Source organism: Lissotriton vulgaris, unplaced genomic scaffold (genome assembly GCF_964263255.1).
Source record: "Lissotriton vulgaris unplaced genomic scaffold, aLisVul1.2 SCAFFOLD_852, whole genome shotgun sequence".
NCBI lineage: Eukaryota > Metazoa > Chordata > Amphibia > Caudata > Salamandridae > Lissotriton > Lissotriton vulgaris.
Window position 1 is genome coordinate 767,782 of NW_028252101.1, and position 13,195 is coordinate 780,976.

Here is a 13,195-nt window from a genome sequence, read left to right on the forward strand (position 1 = left end):
TCGTTTGTTTATAAATGAAGTGGTAAAACTGTACATTTCTTAATATATTTAACTGATAGGACACAAGCTCATACTTTGATGTCTGTCATAATTTAGGTATTTAAGAGAACAAATATTACCTAAACATATATTCACTAAATATTAGCATTCTACCGCTTATGTGTGTTGACATGCCATTATTTAAAGAAATTTCATCCTGTTTTTTAATTTCCCATCTGCTCAGCTGTTAGGCTACAATTAATGAAAGACAGCTCTGATAATCACTTAAAAGAAGCACAATTTTCTGTATTAATCCACTTTTAAAAATAAATGCAGACAGAAAACTGTTTTCTGTCATATTTATCCGTAAAAATGGAAAACAGGGAGCCTTATTTATAGTAAATGTAATTTCTTGGGGTTATCTGGAATCTACGGCACAAAATGTACTTGGTGATTGACTTCACATCGCCATGCCAACTTAATTTACTGTAAATGTAGCAGTGGATTTGCATCGCCACTTTTTCTTTTCTGAAAGAGAGCGGGATTACCACAGTGCAATTCTTTGCAATGACAACATAGGATCCCTCTGATCTTATTGGATACCATCCTCTTTGTTCTATTCATACCAACAACACTTTTGAAAATCCTTAGGCAATCAAAGCATCTGTGATTTTATCAAAGGGGGTCTTTGGATTATCCTCTTAACCTCATAGCTGCTATGGAACGCCCAGCTCCAGTGCTGGACGTTCCATTGCGCAGGTTCAATTCGAACGGCCGACGGCAGCACTCCCGAGGTAGTGGTGCCGTCGGCCGGTGAACGTGCGCAGCACCTAAAGGGATAAAACACATGACCTTCTTCAGTACATGGGTGCAAAAGATCTCTCCTGACTTCCCTCGCAGTCCGTTATTTCACAGTTTCCTTTGTTGAAGTGTTCATGCGGAGTAGAAATTAGGAGTGTGCAGAATAAGCATCTCTATAAAATACTAAGCTTGTTCTTGCTTTAAAAAAATATTTGTCTGCCAGGCTTTGTATTTTCATGATTTTTTAAGAAGAAAGGATTGTAAGAGAATTGCTTTTTTTTATAAACCAGACACCAAAATGTATATTTTAGATTTAATCAGTTATAAACATTTTATCATGGGTATTTTGTGCTAGTTTATAATTTTATAAACAAAGTAGTAAGTAAACTAGACTCTTTAATTACAAGGCACACTGCCTGGGGAGGCCGGGGAGGAAAATATTTTAAGTATACTAATAACTTGAGCACTGCTTGATAAATCTACTTTGAGTTTGGTAGGTGTTTAGCTTTCTTTTAGTTCTAAGAAGTTTTGATCTGATCCATCGGGGAGCAAAGATAATTTGGGGAAGGGGGGCAGTACGTTTTTCTCAAATATCTACTTTAATCTTGGGAAATATGACAGTCTGTTAGCACATTAAGAGTGGACAGGTTGTCTTGCCAAGCTCCACTGCAGATGGCTGAAGTGAGCCATGCAAAAAAAACATGTAAAGCGAATAATAAATACATGGCGGGCAGATGTTAGATTTGACAAAACCACCGGGGTTCTGGTATCCCGGGTATTGGTGCTGTGTGGGTCCGATCGGTCCTGGTGTCTTCTCTCTCGGTGTGGGACAGATTTGAGCACAGTTACCTCTTCCTGGGTGGCTGCTGCTTTGGGCTGGCCGGGATGCTGTAATACAGTGAACCAGACTCTGCGTCTTCGGTGCCTGCAGACGAGTAACCCCTCTACTCCAAGGGAGGTTGCTGGCAGTCTAATGGGGATATTTGGCAGTTGCTCAGCTGCAGGACGAGTCCTCATCAAATAAGCTTTATTCAGTTTAACAAGAACCATAAAAGTATACAGATAATGAATTGAATGTTAGATCATTACCCAAGCACCATTCAGAATTATTTGATTTGCTAGTAGACGAATCTCCTGACATATTTTTTATCACTGAAACTTGGATGTGTGACGATTTAATGACTATTCCTAATCTAGCCCTTCCACCCGGTTTCTCGATCATGCTGATTAATAGAGCCTCAAGAGGAGGCGGTATTGCTGTTATTACCAAAACTATGTATTCCTGCTCTTTCGAGAAACTTAATCTTAAAGGGGCGGAATGTGGCTACTTTAATATTTCTATTAATGCACACTTTACTTTTTCAGGGTTACTTATTTATAGGCCCCCTGGCCCCATGGGTGGCTTTAATACGTCCCTTTTGGAGATTGTGGAAGCCTGCGCTATGAGATCTGCCAATTTTAACATAGTGGGTGACCTCAACCTCCATTGTGAGTTGGAAAATGAACCAATGATCCGCACTCTGCTGGCGGACCTGGCTGCCTTCCAGCTTACTCAACTAGTGATAGGCCCCACGCACGTTGGTGGCCATACGCTAGACCCTATTTTTAGGTTTCGCCTATTACCATTCGCTTGCGAATGGAATAGGCGAAAATTCATGGGCTCGATCAAATTGTGAAACCACTGCGGTTTCTTTACAGTGCATGTGAGGTCACGTGACCACAAAAGCGGGTCACGTGACAACACACGCACGAGCATCTCCCTAATCCGCCTGCCCCCACCAGGCTCTCCCGCCCCCATCCGGCTTCCCTCCGCGCATCTGCCTATCACACTTCTCCCCTCACACGCATTCCCGCCCCCCCACCAGGCTCTCCCGCCCCCATCCGGCCCATCTGCCTATCACACTTCTCCCCTCGCACGCATTCCCGCCCCCCCAACCAGGCTCTCCCGCCCCCATCCGGCCATTTGCTTTTTCGAGCCGAGCATGGCGGAATAGTCTTGCTTTCCCGGTTTTAGCTTGTTTTTCTTTCGTTTCTATTTTTCGATTCCCATCGTTTTCTCGTCATTCTATACCTTCCCGCCCCCCACCAGGCTCTCCCGTCCCCATCCGGCTTCCCTCCGCGCAGCCATCTGCCTGCCACACTTCTCCCCTATTCCCATCGTTTTCTTGTTTTCCCCCCTCCCTTTCTCATCACGTTGCTCGTCATTCTATACCTCGTAGTTTTTTTTATATTCATAAGTGTTGTTTGCTTTTCAGCCGTCGCTCATGTGCCCCTCTCTCCCAATCTACTTTACATGTTGCTCTGTCGTCAGCGTCCTTCTCCCCCACCCGCTCTACACTGCTCTTTCACCCATTGCTTCTCCTACCTACCCACGCCCTCTGTTGCTTCACCTCACCCGCACCTCACTGCTCGACTCTTCGCCCCGCTCTCTGGTGTTCCTCGTGCACTCCTACCTGCTCCCTCCATGTGACTTCCGCCACAAACCCTGGCCCTCTGCGTTACTTCTCACAACCTGCGCCTTCAGCATTGCTTCTGCCCACACCGACCCTCCATCTTTCTCTATCAGCAGTTTAAAAAAATATATATATTTACGTTTCCAGTTCCGTACATTAAAAAAAATCATTTTGTAGGCATGAGCATTGGTGGATCATACACACCTTCAAAATAACGTGACAGCCACGTAATAGCGCCTTCATATACACAGGCATAATTTTGTGTTATCTTGTCTCTGTTTATATTCGTGCCTGACTTTCATGACTTTGTACAGTGATAAAATGACGCTTCTAGCTATACATTATATGCTTCATTTAATTGAGGTTATTGTTTATTATAGTTCCCAATAAGCAGTAGCTCGATATTTTGGACTTTTGAAAAGGCCATTATATCCTTTTTATGGTAGACGTTGTCAAGTATCACCAAATCTGTACCCCAAATAAACTTTTCTATTGCTCTGCCATTGTCTGGACTGTGACGTAATTTCACCTCCTCTTTTTGAGGAAGGTGGTTCTGTTGTGTACTGGCAACAACACTGTAATATTTAAATAGAGCAAGCAAGGGGCCCAAGTGTGCTCACTTTTGCTGCCTTGCTGTGGACTTATAGGACGGGGCTCTATGCAAGACATCACCTTGGCCTGCCACACTTCTCCCCTCGCACGCATTCCCGCCCCCCCACCAGGCTCTCCCGCCCCCATCCGGCTTCCTCTTTTTCTTGCTTTCCCGGTTTTACCTTGTCATTTTTTTTCTTTCGTTTCTATTTTTCGATTCCCATCGTTTTCTTGTTTTCCCCCTCCCTTTCTCATCACATTGCTCGTCATTCTATACCTTCCCGCCCCCCCACCAGGCTTTCCCGCCCCCATCCGGCTTCCCTCCGCGCAGCCATCTGACTGCCACACTTCTCCCCTATTCCCATCGTTTTCTTGTTTCCCCCCTCCCTTTCTCATCACGTTGCTCGTCATTCTATACCTCGTAGTTTTTTTTTATATTCATACGTGTTGTTTGCTTTTCAGCCGTCGCTCATGTGCCCCTCTCTCCCAATCTACTTTACATGTTGCTCTGTCGCCAGCGTCCTTCTCCCCCACCCGCTCTACACTGCTCTTTCACCCATTGCTTCTCCTACCTACACACGCCCTCTGTTGCTTCACCTCACCCACACCTCACTGCTCGACTCTTCGCCCCCGCTCTCTGGTGTTCCTCGTGCACTCCTACCTGCTCCCTCCATGTGACTTCCGCCACAAACCCTGGCCCTCTGCGTTACTTCTCACAACCTGCGCCTTCAGCATTGCTTCTGCCCACACCGACCCTCCGTCTTTCTCTATCAGCAGTTTAAAAAAAAAAAAAATTGTTACCTTTCCAGTTCCGTAAATTAAAACAAGCACTGGCGTTGCCAATAGGTTTCGCATTTGGAAAGTTGGAGCTATTGGTTTTGTAAATGACATTTTATATTTATATATTGTTATTGACCATGCCAATAACGATATATAAATATAAAATGTAATTTACAAAACCAATAGCTCCAACTTTCCAAATGCGAAACCTATTGGCAACGCCAGTGCTTGTTACTAATATTGACTCGCCCCATTGCCCTGCTCCAATGCCTATTGCCTGGTCGGACCACCTAATGGTTACACTATCTCTCTCCATATCTACCTCCAATAACCATAACCCCCAGACAGTCATACGCAAGAGACCATGGCGCAAACTTCGCGCCTCAGAATTTCACTCCCTTCTAGAAAGTGATTCTTTTAACGCCTTTTCTGATGCTAATTCAGGATATGACTCGTTTTGTTCCTGGCTTACCCAGGCCCTTGACAAGCTCATTCCTGAAACTCTGTGTACAAAACGAACTCAGGACGCCAATCCCTGGTATGACGCTAATTTGGCAGGCCTTAAAAAGACCTGTAAACGCCATGAACGTAATTGGAGGAAAGCATACTGCCCTGAAAAAAAAGCTGAATATCTCATACAGCTTAAAATCTATCACAAAGCTATCTGTAGAACTCTAGCAGCATACTATGCCACTGAGATAAAAACTAACCCCAATCCTGCTAAAGTGATTTTTAGAATTTTAAAAGAACTTAGTACAAAGAAATCCTCTGACAACACAACTACCTCAGCAGTCCAATGTGAGAAAATTGCCTCCTTCTTTGTGGAAAAAATCCAGACCATTTATTCAGCCTTTAATGCTGAAATCCAGCCCAGCAATGGAGTAGAGGTTACTCCCTGCTCTGTGTCAAGTCTATCTATTATCCCTGAAATATCCACTGAAAGATTTGACCAACTTACTAAACTTATTAAATCAGGCTCCCCGATGGACCCTCTGAAGCCAGCTCAATTTCGCGACTCCGCTTTGCACTGTTTTGACCCTTTACGTGATATCATTAACGCCTCCTTTTTCACCGGAATTGTGCCTGACAAATGGAAACGGGCATGGGTTTCCCCCATACTAAAAAAGCCCACCTTAGATCCCCAGAAGCCCGAAAACTATAGGCCCATATCATTGCTCCCCTGGGCCACGAAGATCGCGGAGGCCCATGTTAACACCACTCTTACCAGTGTCCTTAACATCAACAACACTCTGAATGACACTCAGCACGGCTTCCGTGCTGGCCATAGCACAGAGACCGCGCTCCTGGCTATGATAGAGCAACTTCGGGACTCCCTTGACCGTGGTCAAACAGCGGCACTCATCCTATTAGACCGGAGTGCCGCGTTTGACACTGTGTCCCATCAGATCCTGCTTCGCCGGCTTGAAGAAGCTGGGGTTACTGATATGGCCCTTGCCTGGTTTCGTTCCTTTTTAACCGGCAGGTCCTTTCGAGTGTCAACTCCACCTTTCCTTTCAAAGGCGCACTCTATTGGACAGGGGGTTCCACAGGGCTCTGCCCTGAGCCCCACCCTGTTCAATCTTTATGTTCAGCCGCTGTCGCCAAAGCGTGGGACCTTAACATCGTGTCCTACGCTGACGATACGCAGCTAGCCGTTGCCTTATCGGATGGAAACGAAAGGGACCCTCTCAAATTCCGCTCAGGCCTGGCGGCTGTAGCAGAATGGCTCACGGCCAACTGTCTACAGCTCAATGCCTCTAAGACGGAGGTACTACTGGTGGGGAAAAATCCAGAACGATGGGGAGATCATTGGTGGCCCTCCAACTTGGGAGTGACTCCTAAACCGAAACTTGAAGTTAAAAACATGGGAGTCTGGATAGACCCTTCCCTTAGTTTTATTACCCAAACTAAAAAGGTGGCCGCCGTATGTTTCGGTATTCTACGGAGCTTAAGAACCATTCTGAAATTTTTTGACTCTGATACCAGACAACTTATCGTTCAGTCAATGATATTGTCTAGATTGGACTATGCGTCCTCTTTGCTCCTTGGGACTAATAAAGCAGAAACGGCTCGCCTCCAGCGCGTCCAGAACGCAGCTGCAAGAGCTGTAGTAGGCCTGCCCCGCTTTAGTTCTACCTCTAACACTATTCGTAAGCTACACTGGCTCCCAGTAGCCCAACGAATACAATTTAAAGCGCTATGCATCTCCTTTAAAATCTTAAAACATCCTAATCCTAGAATGTTAAAACCCCTCCTAAGGATGTATGTGCCTACGCAAGCCCTTCGCTCAGCCAACCAGAATCTGGTTGAAATCCCCCGTTTCAATCGTGCTAGAGCTGGGGGGCGCTCTTTCCGTTATCTGGCAGCCAAGCTCTGGAATGCCCTCCCTTCCAACTTGCGAGAAATTAATGATCTGTACCAATTTAGGAAGGCCATCAAAACTTTTCTGTTTCCTTAAAAATTCCGATTTTCTGTGTCTGATGTGTTTTGTTTAGGATCAGCGCCGGGACGCCCCTTTGCTGGAGCAGCTGCGCGCTCTATAAAACCCATAACATAACATAAGCATGTATATCATTAACAGCGGTGGGGGTGAATTTGACGTCTGGCGGCCAGGGGGCATCAGACACATGGAAGTGGTTAAAAATCTAAAATGTAATAAAAGAAACGATAAGAATTTTCTCACATGTAAAAGCATCTGATAGAAAACAAGCACTTATAATACCAAAGGTACATTATTCTTTTGGCACTGAAGTTGTACAATTCTAGCAGCGGACTATTATCTTTTGAGTCAATCTGCACCATAGGAGTCCCATAATCACATGAAACGGAACACCAAAACCCCAGCTAACCAAATGCAGCTTTTTTCATTTTTTATATTCGGGCAAGCATTCAAGACCTCCTTTATATACTTTAGTATATACTTGGTGGGCTCTGGAGATCAGCCTAAGGACTGGTCTGCTTCCGCTTAGGGACTTTTTGTTTTCTGTTCAACTGCCTCTATTTAGCGGTCTTGGTAGAAAACGACCAGCAGAAGGCGCTAGGTGGCACACTATTGAATGGCCGCCCTTGTGTGAGGCTCTCGCCGCCCGACGATTAATATCCAATATATTATCCTAAAGATGGGCACCCAGGAGACCCAAACCAGCAGCGTTTCACCTGCAGGACTGGCGGAGCCTGCATCGAGAGTTGCAGCCTGATTGGAGCCGTTCGGCTCCGACTGTCGACCCGGAGATCTGTGATGGGAACGGCCTGTGGAACCTGCACTGCACACTGGCCGGATCGGACAATTACGCTAGTCCGCGGCGCGGAGAGCGGAACTAGGCCGCATGCAGGCCAGGCCGGGCCGGCGCCCGGGGCTTATTGAACCGCCTCTCACTGGACCCTCGGAACTCTCAGACCTCCGGAAAATCTCCCACTACACCTCCCCAGACTCTAGCCAGCCTCGGAGAGAGCGGAGCATCGCCGGCCTACTGCGGTAAGGAGGGGTGACCTGCCATGCCCCTCCCCCCCCCCCCCCCCCCCTCTCCTGGAGATCCTCGTGGCTGTCCTGTTTGGTGCGGGCCCTGGGCCTGTAGCCAGTGCTGTGCACGAATACTTAGACTCCGGGACACGTTTACTTTGCGACCTCCGAGGGACCCCCCCCCCCTCACGCGGCCGGACAACGCTCACAGAAGTTGGCGTCGGACACCCTGCATGACCAAACTAAGGTGCCAGGCTGTCCCCCCTGATCGGCATTGCATTGGCTGCTCACCGGATTCATCTTAAAGCTCCTGTCTGTCGCGAGGAGACCCTCTGGACCGTGCTATTGCAACGTTAGCCTCCAAGGGGAAGACGACTGCTGTGTTGTGTATCTGGGCCCTTATTCATGACCCTGGGAGCGCTCTAGCCAAGTACTACGATATTTGTGAACATCCGTGGTGGGTTTAGGCTCACTAGAAGGCTGCTACTGCAAGGTATTATTGAGGAGGCGCGTTTTGGGTCACTGGAGGCGCTAGCGGGGGCCTTGGAAACACCTAGGCCGTGCTTTTTTAGAGCGACGATATCCTGCGTTCTGTCCTATCCTTTGCTGCCACTAATCCCTGGGCCTGCCCATTATACCAACATGGGCAAGACTGACCCGAGACAGCCCAAGATCACCTTTGACGCTGCCAAGCGGTATGCCCGGACAGGGCACGATCAACCCGCCACCTCGTCCACTGCGGACTCCGCTGAAGGTGCGTCTGCTTAACCCGCTGAGATGCAGGATATCCTACGGGAGATGCCCAGGGGTTCGCCACCATAGCCCACAAGGGTGACAGGTTATCCTCCCGCATGGATGCTATTGTCCATAAAATGGATGCTCACGAGGAACGTATCGCGGAGGCGGAGAGGCGTATATCGGACTCGGGCGGCGTGGTGGCCGGGCATACTTCCCAGCTATCTAGGATGGAGTATCTGCTTCGTGTCATCGCCTCCAAGAATAAGGATTTGGAGGCCAGTCGAAGAAACAACCTACGCATAATTGGAATTCTGGAGTCCACCAACACAGAGCGCATGGAGGACTATGTGGAGAAGCTTCTGTTGTCTGTCCCCCCAGGTTCATTGTCGAGCGAGCCCACAGATCGCCGGACCCCCAGACCTAAGCCCGGTGCACCCCGAGACCCATAATAGCCAGACTTCTGAACTATAGGGACCGAGGCGTTGCGAGCCGCCTGTGGCAAACAATCGTTATCCTATGAGGGGAACTCCTTCACCAGGTTTCCCGATTTTACACCCCATGTACAGGAAGAACGGAGGAAGTTTCTAGACGTCAAAGCGAAACTGAGACTGCGGGGGACTCACCAGGGCTGACAGCGCTTTTTTACGAAACCACAACAGGTACATGATTTTTTCAAGCATCTACGGCACACGGCGCACCCGCAAGGGGGGTGAGGAAGATGAATGGCAGGCGCCGATGGAGGAAGAAGGCGGGGATGAACAGTAAGGAACTCTGGTCCCCGATTGTCTTGCACTGCACATTGTCTCCTGCAGGTATGGTCTCTCCACACTCGTATAGAGATTGTCGAACTGTAAAATGACTGGATTGGGGAATCCTTGGGGATGCTGGAAGATGACTCGCTGGGCACCCCATATGCGAGTGGGAGCTGCAGTGTTTCTACACTAGCTCCGGCAGCAAGGGGTGGATTGTGTTGCTGCCTAGATGACCTTCAAAGGGTGTTCCCCCACACTTGCCTGGCCACAAGAGCTGGCGAAGCTTGATTTTTGGGATTGTTGGATAGGGTTGATGGGGAGGGGCGGGTGGGATTCATATACTGGCGAGTGTCTTATCAGCTCTTACACAAACTCTAAATCTTCATGGCTAAGCAGGCTGACACACGACTAAATGTTATCACGTGGAATGTAAGGGGGCTTGGGGACCCCAGGAAGCGGCAACAGATATTGCCATACCTTGATAGGCATCACACCCACATAGCAATGCTGCAGGAAATGCATATGTCACCTCAGAGGCCCACCACATTTGCGTCCCGTTGAGCTGGGCATAGCATCTTCTCCTTGTACTCCTCCGACGCTAGGGGCACTGCGATATTAATCAAGAAACCCGTTCCATTTCATCTTGCGGGATTGGTGAGGGACGATCAGGGGCGGTACTTCCTGCTCTGGGGTCGGCTGGGCCTGGAATCGGTTACGCTGATGTGCTGCTACGGCCCTAATGTAGACACCCCTGAGTTCTTCTCCTCCCTGTGGGAAGCAATCTGACGCACAGGGTCTACGCACATAATATGGGGTGGCGACTTTAATATTACGTATGCACCAGCCCTGGACCGATCGCACCCCGATCCGCACCATCGCACGAAGTCCGGCTTAGTACTAAAAGACATTATAGAAGACAACCAGTTGGTTGATGCCTGGCGTCATATGCACCCACTAGACAGGGAAGGCACTCACTTCACGGCATTTTACTTGGGCTCGACTAGATCTGTGGCTTGTCTCTCGAGGTCTTGGCCCTACACTGCGCCAGGCTCCTCACCTCGCCAGGGCATATTCTGACCATGCCCCTGTTTGGATAGCTTTTTCATATGATGACTTTAGCCCCCCCCCCCGCGCAGCGCATGGTGACTAAACACGCGCATGCTCTCAGATCTAGTCTTCCAGGAGGAACTGCGCGAGGAGGTGCGGGATTTCTTTGTGAGGAACAGGGGTCAGTTAACAGCCTGGACACGATTTGGGATGCCTTCAAGGTTACCATTAGAGATTACTGCATCTCTAAGGGGGCAGGGGTCCTTAAAGACATTCTTAATACCCTGTCTAGGTTGGAGCACGAGCTGCAGGTGCTGGAGGATAAGCTCAGATGCACACCAGATGGTGAAACGCAAGAGAAATTTAGAACCACTCTTAATGATTTACATGGAAAAGGCACAAAGAGAAATGCGTTTTAGGGGGAAACATTGGCAGGCCCGGCGTTATGGTGAAGGGGAACGCCCTGGAAAGGCACTGGCAGACGTAATCCGACACTCTTGTTTGTGTTGGAAGTGGAGGGACCGGATGGTACGCGCCACTGTGACACTGCATGCATACTTGGAGAGTTGCCGACCACTTCGCAGCTTTATACACGACCTCTGGCTCCGGGGATTTAGATCTAGATGCATACCTGGGGGATATTGCACTCGGTTGGCTTAGTGATGTACATCGGAAATTCCTATGCGCTCCCTTGGAACTAGATAAGGTGCGTGAAGCCATAATGGGACTTCAGTCGGGCAAGGTTGCGGGGATGGACGTTTAATTTTACAAAACCTATATAGATTTGATGGCACCCATTCTCCGTGAAGTATATGAAGAATCGCTGGAAGTGGGATCCCTGCCTGCCTCTGAGGGAAGCGCTCATAATCTCACTGTTAAAACCACATGAGGCTGCTCACCTGTGTGGGTCCTACAGGCCCCTCTCGCTCCTAAATTGCGACACCAAGATCTTGGCCAAACTCGTCGCCAACCAAGTAAGTCTTTTACTGGAACAACACAATGCGAAGAACAGATTTCCCTTCAAGGCCACATGAATGCAAATATGTCTCTAATTAATAAGATGATGGTTACAAAGGCACAATGATCTCTAGTATCCTTTCAAAAATACAGATTTTATTTAATTTTACCGTAAATTTTTTTTACTTATCATTACTTCTTATATATATAGATATATCTTTGATAATTCTTCACATATCAACAATTACAATTTTTTTTAAAAAGGAAAGTTTTTGATAAACTTTTCTTTAAATAGAGTACAGAAAAAAATAGAAAGAGAAAAATTAATGAAATACATACAATTGCTATTTACAAAACCAATATCTGAACATATATCCACAATTCAAAAGTGCCCCCGGAAAAGAACATTCCATTACAGCATTCTCACTCATTCACAACATCATCAACAGTCTCACCCTATCTACAAACATCACCACACCAACCAACAAGGAAGAAAAAATCGTGAATTCAGGTCTCAGAATTAATGAGACCCCGCACTTGGTCGACTCGCGTTTCGGCGACTCACGGCCACCTTCTTCAGGACCTCTTCCAATAAGAGCAGGCAGTGTCACCACAAAGCAATTACCATGTTTAAAAATAACCTTGTTGAAAACAGACAGGACATCCCAATTAAAGCAACCAGTAAGCCAATTTATGAAAAAAGAAGAAATTAGAAAACCATATGACATAAGCAAAGTGTATGAGACAAGTTCATAGGAGAAAGCAACACAAGCAAATTGGAGAAACATGTTTTCTAAACAAGTGCATTGTCCTCTCAACCTCTATCCTATAGGGTGTTCTATTTAATATCATTAATTAAATACCTGACCAATCTCGTAATTTAATTGACCATGATTGGAAATTTAGTTTTTAAATACTTACATGTAAGACTATAATTCGAGAACTCAAAGGGGATTTCTTTAATCCTGTCCTGTGATAATTTTAGGATTCCTTATTTTTGGGAACGTATTGCAATCTGATGTCCTGTTAACAAAATGACCAAATATAGAAAGGCTGTGATCTCTCCGACACTCATGTGGTCATGTTATGACATAAAAAAACCACAATTAACACTTACCCTAATCGAGGGATATCCAGATGGTCACGTTAAACCTCTTGATATGATAAAATCAATGCATTGCCTTCAATTAGAACAAGGAAGGGAGCGGAATAGGAAATAGAATTGTCAGAAAGTGATTGTTACTACAAAAGTGTATACCGTGCTAAACTAAATCTAATGTCTTACACCCACCTCTATATGTTAGCTGGTATCTCCATAGGGTCTTCTGTTTATAGCTCTCTTCTCAACTATGCGTTGGTAGACGCCTATCGCTACCTCCAAATAACCTGTCAAGAAAAAGTTGTATCTGCCTAAATACTAAAATAGGGAATCGGTACATACTGAATATCATCAATTGGTTTAAGCGGGGGACCCCGCCCCGTATTCCGGGTAATCAATCAGTCCAATAGATCTCCCACATCTAGGTCAAAAGATGAACAACCGATCGAGCTAGTTTTGCAGCGTGAATCTTTCTGGATTCACTATGCTGTGCATTATTCCGCGATCTGGTGGTTGGGTCCGGATTCGTAGTCTTTTT

General features: G+C 46.9%; 1 protein-coding gene across 1 annotated transcript in view; it reads left to right on the forward strand.

The window, feature by feature from the left end:
* EWSR1 (EWS RNA binding protein 1) overlaps positions 1-13,195 on the forward strand; it is a gene marked incomplete at its 3' end in the record, with an annotated part of 116,133 nt that overhangs the window by 26,437 nt on the left and 76,501 nt on the right. The window lies entirely within an intron of this gene.